The following is a 10960-nucleotide window of genomic DNA, read 5'->3' as shown; positions in this document are numbered from 1 at the left end:
AATTAATTATAAACAATGGCTTTGCTATCACCAATGAAGCCAAATGCATGCTTTATTTAATTGCAAACATCAGGAATGAAAAGTGGTGGCTCGCGCACTTATGACACAAGCCCCTTTTTTTCCCCTGCAAATTTTACTGTAGCCTGTCAGAGGGGACTGAGAGACTTTTTCAGTCCTTTGCAAAAATGTTCCCTATACAGATACAAGTAGTTCAACTCAGCAGGAGGACTACTTATGTGTTCAAAACATATGATGGAATAAAATTAGTGGACTGGGTCTGCAGTCCTTATCTGATATTAATCAAGAAATGTAGTACAGATGAGAAGCCTCATAAACCCTTTTCAAAGACAAGGTAACATTGCTAGTTAAAAATAACCACATCCACAGTCTTAAAGAAGATAAAAGTGTTATCACATACATACACTCTGCATACTTCCTTCTCCACCTACCCTTTCTAAAGGGAATCATGTATGCTATATAACTACCCATATTTCTCTACTCTGATTTGTTCCTTTTTTTTTTTTTTTTTTTTTTTTTTTTTTTTTTTACACATAGCAAAGGGCTAAAAGGTTATTCTGATTAGGGAAAAGAGGTAGAGGCATTGTTTATCAAAACCTGAAAACCACTTCGTTCCAGCATCTCCACAAATAATCAAAACAAACAAGCCAAAACACAAAACCAAAAACTTTCCTCACAGGCCAGGAAGCATACATTGTCTTCCCCTCCAATATATTACAAACCACTCTTGAGTTACATGCCGAAGAATATAAGATACAATTATAGGAGGGACAGAATATCCTGTTGGTACCTCAGCTAAGCCTGCAACCATCAGTTCTTTCCTCTGTTTCCCTTAGCAACTGTGGAAGTACTTCTCATTAACCTTGTGGTTTCTTTTCTTACATAAACACACTTCGTCTTTTATTCCTTTGGATTTGTCCTATCTCTTAGCACTATTCATTTTCTGCAAGTACAAAATATTTGCTAATGCTCTCAAGGCCACTCCTGCTCCATTCTTACCCATTCCCCACTTCTGAAAAGCTGGATTTTTCAGTCCTGAAACCTATCAAAATATCTTTGACAAAAGCCTGCCTTTTATTCATTATTATTTCATGGAGGTTAAAAAAAAGAAAATGAGTTTAGGGCAAATATCTAACAAGCCTTATACTGAAAATATTATTCTGATAAACCCGCAACTAATATTACAAAGACAAATTTTTTTTTTTGGGGGGGGGGGGGGGGAGCAGGGGGAATTGTATGTATACCTATATACACATAAATATATAGATGTATAGCCATATATATGTAGGGCTTTTACAGGGAATTCATTAAAAAATTTTTTTTAGGGTACACATAAATATAACAGAACCAGTGACATAACACACTGTAGTTTAGATTTCTTAGGAGATTCTTTGGGCAAAGCTATGGTAGGAAGTCAACTCACCCTTTGCTGTACCTGCTGCGTTCCCTCTTATATGGGTCTATAATGCTCCCCAGTCAATAAAATCTTGCATGCAGATATCCAGTCCTGGTCAAATATCCTAAAATATTAATTCCTCATGTATTAGTCCTGCATCTATAGTTTCACAGGGCAGAGCACAGAGATATTAGAAGTTTTGATCTGAATCAACAGCAGATATTAATTCAATTTATTTGCAAAGGCATACAGTAATTCTTCTGGTTAGCACGCCCAAGTCAAACATGTAACTTTAGTGGCTATTAAGTAAAATGTAAGAGATGAGTATTTTAATGTAATTGTCTACAAATGTTCTGCCAACAGTCACTGATGCCCTGAGCAGACATCCTGTGGGAAGTGAATGGGGAGCACTTTCAGAAGCCGCTGCTCTCAACCAAGGCTCTCAGCTGAGGCTGGCTGTCAAAAGGATATGGAAATCAATATGGGAAACAAGAAAGAGCATGTTTCATGGTAATGTTGGGAAAGACAGACATCCCTGGGAAAAGGATATAATGGAGGCTGTAAAGCATTAGGGACCATTAAAAAATGAAAATTACATTAATCAACTAAATTTAATATCTACATCAGGTTGACACATAAGTTTTTGCTGAAGTTATTAATTTTGGCAGATGTTCAGAAGCATCCTATTTTCTTTAGAGCTAGAACTCCATATGTCCTTGAATATCTGAACAAAACCAAATGGGTTTACTTCTTTCTGCTACTTCCTGGCCTGTACTGAGTTAAGGACTGTGCACTGCTTAACTCCTCTGTAAATACAGCAAACAAGTTAGCTGAAGATACAGAGGGAGAAAAAGGGACATGGGAAGTCAGCCAAGCATGTCATAAACAGTGCTTTAATGAAGAGGGGGAAAATGAAACAATGCAAAAACTAATCCAGTCCTGCAAAAACATTACCGTTTCAAATAACATTATCATTAATGAGGGAGTAAGGGGGACATTCTCCTCCTGCATTTATAGATACTAAAGTTTGGTATGTGTCTAAGTAAGGAAGTAGTACTTAAAGTACCCAGTTTAGGAGCCTATTTTTTTTCACTGACCATGCAGAGACCCCTAAATGAGACAGCGTAAATAACTCTTCTGATCTAGTAATAGATCCCAGAGTAGTATATCTTTTCCCACCAAATGTCTTCTATAATAAAAAAGCCTTTTCAGAGCAATACGAGCATTACTGGAAATACAGAATTGCTACAAAATATATACCACACATTTGATAAAACCTAGCTTTTCTTACAAATATAGTCCAATCCATTAATAAGTATTTCATGCATCCATGAAGTGATGTAACAGTGAGGCATGTATGCTTTTGCTATTTTACCTGTTTTAACTTCATATTTTAAGGTGTCCCTGTAATCAGCACGTATTTGTTCCAAAGGCTCTGCCTGGTCAGACAGCTCAAGGCTGAACGCTTCCAGAAGCTGATGGGGGTGGTGAAAGTCCAGGACTTTATTTTCTCTGTCACAGGTTCTCTTAATGTAACTCAGGTGAATCTCTGCCACCTCAAGCAAGAACCATTCTGTGAAGCCTTCAGCATTTTTAGCAGGTAACAAGTCTACACAGAAATGAATAGAACATGTGAATCAGTGTTGAGCTCTATCAGCTCAGCCAGGCTGGTCAGAGACTGTTTTAGAGACTATAAATATTCTGCTGAGTTTCTCTGTGTATATCCATTTCACAGGCAATCAAACAAGAATGGGGATATAACCAAACAGTGAGGAAAGGGAAAAACATGGTTCAGAACTTAGGGTCTTAGGACATGAATGTTTTTGCAACATTCACAATTAGGCTGTACTTCTTGCTTCTGGCATAAGAAGTGCCACAGAGTGGAAACCTGGCTCATGAGAGACTCGTCATTTGCTTAGTGGCCATCTGCCAGTGGGTAAGATGAGGAAGGGTGAGAAGGAAAGCATTAGCTCACTTTGGAGCCATTTCCAGGACACAGTAGTGTACTATGCCTCAACTCCACCTTCCAGCAGCAACAACAGAACACTTCTTCCAGCAAGGAGGGGAGACTTTATCCATAAATTTTTACACTGCTCCGGAGAGGTGGCTGCCACAGTGACCTCTGTACTTTCACAGGAAGAAATAGAGAGCACAGAAGGTGAACATCCTCCCATACTCAGCGTGGTCCATTCTTCCTCAGCATGGTCCTGAAAATGCCTTTGTTCCTATTTACAGGGGAATTAGGAAGACAGACAAAGCTGGAGGATAGAAAAAGATTTCCATGGCCTGGCTAGTCTCCCTCAATCCTCTGCACAACTGTTTTGGGAGTCCACACCATCAGCAGTTTTCAGCCTCTCTGACTGAAGCAGCAACCTCAACAAATACCCTTCTCAGATTTTGCTTGATGAGAAGAAAGGAAATTTTATTTCTAGGTGACTTTTGAAGAGGAAGAGGAAGAAGATGATGATGCAATGATGAAAAGAGACTGAGAGAACTGCAAAGAGTGATAATGCACAGAGGCAGAGGTTGGAGAAGGGGGATCTTCACGCGTAGTGTCCTTCACTTGCTCCTGTCTCACATGTGGTGGTGGTCCCTAAGGACCCTGCTATAGTAGCTCCACAGCATGCTATTGAGGCTCTGTGAGATCTTCCTGAGAGAACAGGCAAAGAGGGTATGTTCTCAGTAACATTTAAGATGTAGTAATCACAAATTATAAGTGTGTTGTTTTTTGTGGTTTTTTTTTTTAATTTAGCCTTACCTGATGCATAGATATTTGAAAAATAATTCCCAAAGCTCTCAGTGCAAGTCACTTTCTCCTCACCCTCTTGCTGGAGAGTGCAGATTTGTATTTTACTTGCATCTCTAGGTTTAGAATTAATGTATTCATCTGCAGAAATACCATCAGGATAGGGGAGAAGGTGGAGGGAGAAAAATATAAAAAAACATTATTAGGAACATAAGAACTTCCATATTTGTGAGATTAGCTCTCCATCTGATCCAGCTGAAGATAGAATCTGTTATTTGACTATGAAAGTAACTTTTCGGTCTCACATAGCACTGGTGCTGAAAAAAGCAACAGGTGAATTTGAAGAAGCACTCTGAAAAAACCACAACCAACCAACCCCAAAAATCTCAGATGAGGTTGCTGCACCTGGGAAGGCAGAGTAACCTGAACCACAAGGATTGTTGTGCCATGGTAGAGCAACTGGTTTACCTGTATGTTGTCCTGGATCTGGTTCCTAGCTGTGAGGGAGAGGAGGGAATGGGAGAGATGAAACACAGAGATACAACCTGTGGTTTGAGAAGTCACCCCCAAGCTGCAGGTTGCTGGGGAAGTATCACTGCAAGGTTTTCCTGCATTATGGTCATTACTAAGGGTAGACTCCAGACAAGGGGCAGTCACAGGATATTGAGACAGGCAGACATTGGCCTGTGGGCTATTCTTCTATTCTTATTATTACTAAAACCGTTATTTTAATAGAATATTTTTATATTTTAATATTTTAAATATTTTAATATTTTAAATAACAGAGAGGAAGTCCTGGGCTTTTCTTAACCTCCAGGTTAAACTAATGCTTAAAAATTACAAAGGAATAACTGACCAGCTATTCTGAAAGTCAATAAAACAAGAATAGTTTTGGAAAGAGCTTTGCTGTCTTGGGATTCACACAGACAGGATAGATTTACATAGCCTTTTATAAAATAATTGCATCTGATGTAACTTTAGGTTCTGTTTTCACAATGTAGGTAAAGAATATGGTTAATGTTACTTGGCTTTTAAGATAATAAAAGCAGCTGAGTCAAGTGTTACTTTTTCTCCTCTGTCACAATGGTACCACAGCCCTTACTGGATACTTATATTTCCTTTTCTCTTACCAACCAAGCACTTCCTTCACCGAAACAACAAAATGTAAGCAAAAAAAAGCTACTTGAGAATGCAGTTAGTGCTGGCCTACAAAGACAGTCCTTAGAAAACCAGACACCCAGTGCCCAAAGCAGCTTCTGTAGCAGCTGCCAGAATTTTAACTCTCCAGATGCAATAAAAAGTAACACTTGGAAAGTGTCCTGTCTTGTGGAAATTTAAACTAGATTTTTAATTTCAATTTCCTTGAATTTGTAAAAGAGACTATTCAAACTTCTTTAAAAACCTCTGTTTTATAGTAACAGAATGTGTACTTTTACTGCATATAGACATCATATACCTCCTGATTTGGAACTATGACTTCAGATTTTGTGGTACTGTTTTTGGGCACAAATGACAGTAGCCATAAGTCTAACATAACTGTGCCCATAAATCGATCATTTAACTGCATTAATAGAGACAAAAGAAAGAAGGATATACTTATCCACACTTAATATCTGAGACAGGCAGATATGTACATGGGAAGAGGATAATCTTTATATGGCTGAAGTTACAACTGTGCAAACACTGTTTACCTCAAATATATATGACATTTTGTCATCTGTCCTCCAGTTTTTTTAATAAACCTGTTCTGATTTGTCTCTAGTTCTAATTATGACCATGTGAAGTAAGGTTTATTACCAGGTTTCTGGGGATATGGGAAAAAAAGTATGGTATGAATTTGTTTGAGTTTCATTCCTTGTAAGTTGTGAAAATAGTCTTTAAAAAATTAAATACTAGTCTAGTTTTTCTGACTGCCTAAAAAAAAAAAAGAGGGCTTCACTTTTGTTTCCTTAAAACGATCCATATACATATTTGTTTTGTCATCTCTCCTACTCACTCTGACTCCCAGTGCAATGCACCTGTCCCATGCTTTCAGCCTCTGCTTTCCAATTGATCGCACATTTGCTAACCATGAAAACAGCAGTGTTACTTGGTAAACTCAACCTTTGCAGAGAGGGTAAACCCCACAAAAGAGATTTCAGCAGAGCAGTAGCAGGAGGGTCACCCCTAGGAGGGTTGCAGAGTCCAACCCTCTGGATGTGACATACATCTGCTCACACTGTAAGGTTCAAATGTCTAAAGAGTCACAGACTAGTCAGAGAGCTGTTTCAGGCTAACCATAAAAAATGGTACAACTTAGATCTCTCCCCACCCCAGCTGCTTGGATTTACTAACATTTTCCCCTAGGAAAAAAATATTCAACCCTGAACTCCTTTCTAGAGGAAGGTGCCAATGTTTACATTTTTCCTCAAAAAAGTCTGTGTCAAGCGCAGAGAGCAGAGAATGTGGTGGCATCTTTCCTTTATTTGGAATTTTAGTGAGCAGATGGTGGAAGACCTGTTTTTAAAGCTTATTTCTACTTTATCCCCAAGCAAGGGATGAATCATTTGGGAAGGGAAGCAGGAAAAGAAGGAAGACTCACACTTTCCAAACTGTCACATCAAGGACTGGTTTTTGAAGGGTAGGGAGCCAGGGCACTGCTTTTGCACCAATAACTATTTGTGTGTTTATTATTAAAACTTACCTTAGCTATCTGCTTTACCAAGTTCATTTTCCATATCTGAAAATATCTGTTTTCTTAAGAATATCTGTAATATCTATAAAGTAAAAAAAAAAATCTGTAGTATCTGTAAAAATAACATAATATCTGTTTTCTTACTTGCATAGTTGGCAGCAAGTCTTTTCAAAGACAACAACCTTTAGAGTTGAGGTCTTAAGCTTGCTAATTTAATTTAGGATGGAAATATGCCAATTGTCCTCATCATGTTAATGACAGACAGATTTATCAGACTGGGCTAAAAGAGCTGTAGGCTCCCCATTGCTGACAGACCTGCTTTCTGGGATCACGTGCCAGGAAAACAGCTGCATCACTGCAGAGCATCATTCTCAGTCCGTAGAGTGTCTCGCATCTAGCATTGCAATATCTGCATTGTCAGCTTTTCCTTCTTCATCCATACATGCACTGTCCGATGGAGAGATATGGTCAGGCATATGTGCACAGCCACAGGAAAGAGCTGGTCTGGGGACAATTCTGTCCAGCCCTTTTTCTTATCCTCACACTGCAACAGGAACATGCAGTGATGCTGACCTACACCTGTTTCCCCCTAGGCTGGCAAACAGCCTGCTTCTGGAAGACTGCAATATGTCACGTCCACATGTCTTGGTGTGTGCATGGCCAGGCACGGACAGCCGAGAACCAAGACTGTGCTGGCAGAGGGGCGAAGAAGGCAGAGAGTTTTCTACACCTGAAAAGTTTGGATTACCCTGTTAGACATCATTAATACTTAGCTGAGTAGCAAACTCAGGTTAGTAAACTGCAAATTCTCGCAGCCCATCATGGAAACTACTCTGGTGGGATTGCAGCCGGCATGGACCTAGTGGGAGGCTGCCACTGAAGAGAATGGTTCTACACCTGCCCTTCCCACGCCTTTTCCAAACCTTGGCTGAACATTTCCTGTGACAGCTTCTGTGTCAACACTAGCATGTGGCCATGCACCAAGTCAGATCAGATCACTGATAGAGCTAAAAACCTCACCCTTGGGGAGCGGGATGACACACCAAACAAACAAACAAAAAAACCAGAACAACCAGGGTTCAGCAGCTGACTGGGCTCCCTGCACTGTGAGGCTGCTGAAACACAGGGCTGAGGAGAGGAGGAGGAAGGCAGGACCATCCCTTTCAGCAGCACAGGCTTTGATCAGCTTGAGCCAAATGCAAAATTGGGCTTTCACTGCACCAGGCAGAAACAAAGATATGGTTTTCAAGATTAAAAATATTAATGCATTTTTCCTCAACTCCCTATTTTTTTCCAACAGGTAGCTTTGTTTCTATGAACTATCTACTTAACAGCTTAGGTAAAATAATATCTTTTAATACTCAGTCCAGACTACTGAGGAACAATAACAAGCTATCACTACACATTGAACAGGATTAAACTATTTTCCTGTTGTGAATCAGAAAAGGTTAATAGAGTTCCTTTTGGTGTAAATTACTCAATGAAAAAAAAATAATCAAACAAACCCACTCAATAGACAGATCACTGCATGTGTCAGCTTTCAACAAATTTTCTCTCCATAGCTTACCCTGGTGGCAAAGCACAGAAGGTTTGGTTTGTTTCCTCCTGTTGTACAGCAAGCATAAGGAGGCCTGGTCCACAAACAAGCTTGCTAGACTGCATGCATAGCAGTGGATGTCACACCAGCATTTAGCTGTAGTAAGTCGTGGCCTTTGTACAAAACACTGATGTTTTGATGTTGAAGTATTTACCTCTAATGTGTACTCCTAAAAAAAGTCTGGAGAGGAGAAGAGGGTACCAGTTTACACAGTCTAACCTTAATTCAGCTTACTTAGTGACTGAATAAGGAAAGAGCCTAGAAGCAGTGGACCTCTCAGAAGTCAACCCAAAGCACCTAGGACCCGTAAAATTAGGCAGCATCCATATAATTCAAAGAAAGGTCAAGTCATGCCCCATACATTATCTATGAGCATACCAATTTTATGAATGCCTACTTCTCTGTTCCAAATTACTTTAATGTAAATACAATGACCCTGTGGGAGTTATTACTGAACTTGCTGGGAAGCCACCGATGTGGCCACTGGGGAGCTTTTCTCTTAAATGATAAAGCAACTCTGTCAGGGCATATTTCTTACATTAATGCCCATCAGATAACATCATGGTGTTTAATGAAGTTGGGTCTTTTCTTCAGAGAAATTTGCAATTTAAAGAGGTTTAATGGTCTTGAGCACTGAAGACAAAATCTTGAAAACAATAAAGATGCAGAATTTTAGGCAGAGAAATTGTCCACAATAAGCATTGAAGTTTATCATCCAAGTAAAACTACAAATCAGTGAACACAAGGGCACTATTTGGCTTTTCAGAGTTTTGCTTCAAACAGCAACCTAGGAGATATGAGTGACATTCAGAAATACATTTTGCTTAAGAAATTTATGACTTTTTTTTCGGGGGCAGGTGGGAAGAAGGCCATTTGTTATCAGTTTGTTGGTTGGCTGTTTTAGGTTAGGTTTTTTTTGGACAAGAGTAAGCAATATATTAAAAACATCAGTCACCTGAATTTGATCACCTACCTGCTTTTGCTACTTTCATCTTTATTCATTCCACTGTATTAGAAAGAAAGAACTCAGTTCAAAAGAGTTGTTTGAATTCTTATTAACTTAATGGGATGGAACAGAGATCTATTTTTACTCTAGTAATACAGATGATGCAAAAATAATCTGTGTTACCTGCACATAGTTTAAGTTGTGTTCAAAAGTAACAATAAGCCTCAATATTTTTCCTACTTGACTGTGAGTGGTACAAATGATGGCAATCATTTTTTAGGTAGTCTTTAATACTAAGTAGATTCCACAAAAATGTTATTTAATGACATCTTTATACTTACTCGTCTTATTAGCAGCTGCCTTGCGATCCATACTTGTGCTTCTCTGGGTAACAGTACAGAGCAGGAAATGGGAAGAGCCATGTGCACATGGTTTTGAAGAAGGGGAGAGGTTTATCTGTGTCTGAACAGATATCCAACATGTAGATTTTATATTCTTCTGATCTAATGGGAACAACTCTGAATCATGGGTGGTAGCTAACTGGATGGTTGAAATCTGCTTTTGTTTTGCTTTTACTGTGGCCAGAGCTAGTCAGTTTTCACAGAGCTCTCACCTGTAGAAAAGCTTCCTTAGATCCCTTCTTTCCCCAGCTGCCCCCACCTTGTTATGTTTAGGTAAAAGAAAGATGATGCTTCTCATGCGTGATATTAAACAAATATTTGAAAATGCATTGCCATCTGTGGCTGAAAGTTAAAAATGTTGAGTGCTTTGTGCTCTCAAATGTGTTCAACAAGAGCTGAAAATGTTCAGGAATGTCCAACCCTGGAAACAAAAATATTCCCGTGTTTGTGAATGTCTCTGTTCAGTTTCCTGTTCTACCAGCACAGCTCCCCTGACCTCAAGCATGGTCACTTGGACTAGGACTCTTCACATGGCATCACCTCACTTTTACTTGTCTGACTCCACAAAAGCAATCCTCAGTCCTGACTTAGGTGCCAACTCCTCTAATGAGCAAGGGAAGCTGTATACTTCAGGTGGCATACACAAAGGCTAAAATAAGATGTGAAGAAACAAATAAAGTAGCTGGAAATGGAGTGAGGCATCCAAAATATCTCCAATCATGTACAGGTCTATTTAGGTCAGTGATCAGCCTTATGTGATGATATAATGACAAAAATGCTAAAGACTAAATGAAGAAGTTATATAAGCACCAGTGATGAAACCTCCTGAAAACCTTAAAATTCTTTCAGTACTTAGTGCTGTGATGAATCATTTAACTTTTGCAATGTTACTTTTGGCTAGTTGTATATACAAGAGCAATACCTTTCTCAGCCTGTGCGATTTTTAATATACCCACTGTATCAGTAGATCTGTTACCAGATAGGTATTAAGAGAACGATATTTACCACTAAACCATAGAAACAAGGCATAGCAATTTAGTAAAAGCCCCTTTTGCAGCAATTACTTTTTGTTTTGGAAAAAGGACTTGCATCTTAGACATTAGACTTATAGAATTGTTTAGGTTGGAAAGGACCTTTAAGATCATCAAGTCCAACCATAAACCTAACACTACCCAGTCCACC

The sequence above is a fragment of the Gavia stellata genome, chromosome 3 (genome assembly GCF_030936135.1).
Source record: "Gavia stellata isolate bGavSte3 chromosome 3, bGavSte3.hap2, whole genome shotgun sequence".
NCBI lineage: Eukaryota > Metazoa > Chordata > Aves > Gaviiformes > Gaviidae > Gavia > Gavia stellata.
This window is presented reverse-complemented; position numbering follows the sequence as displayed.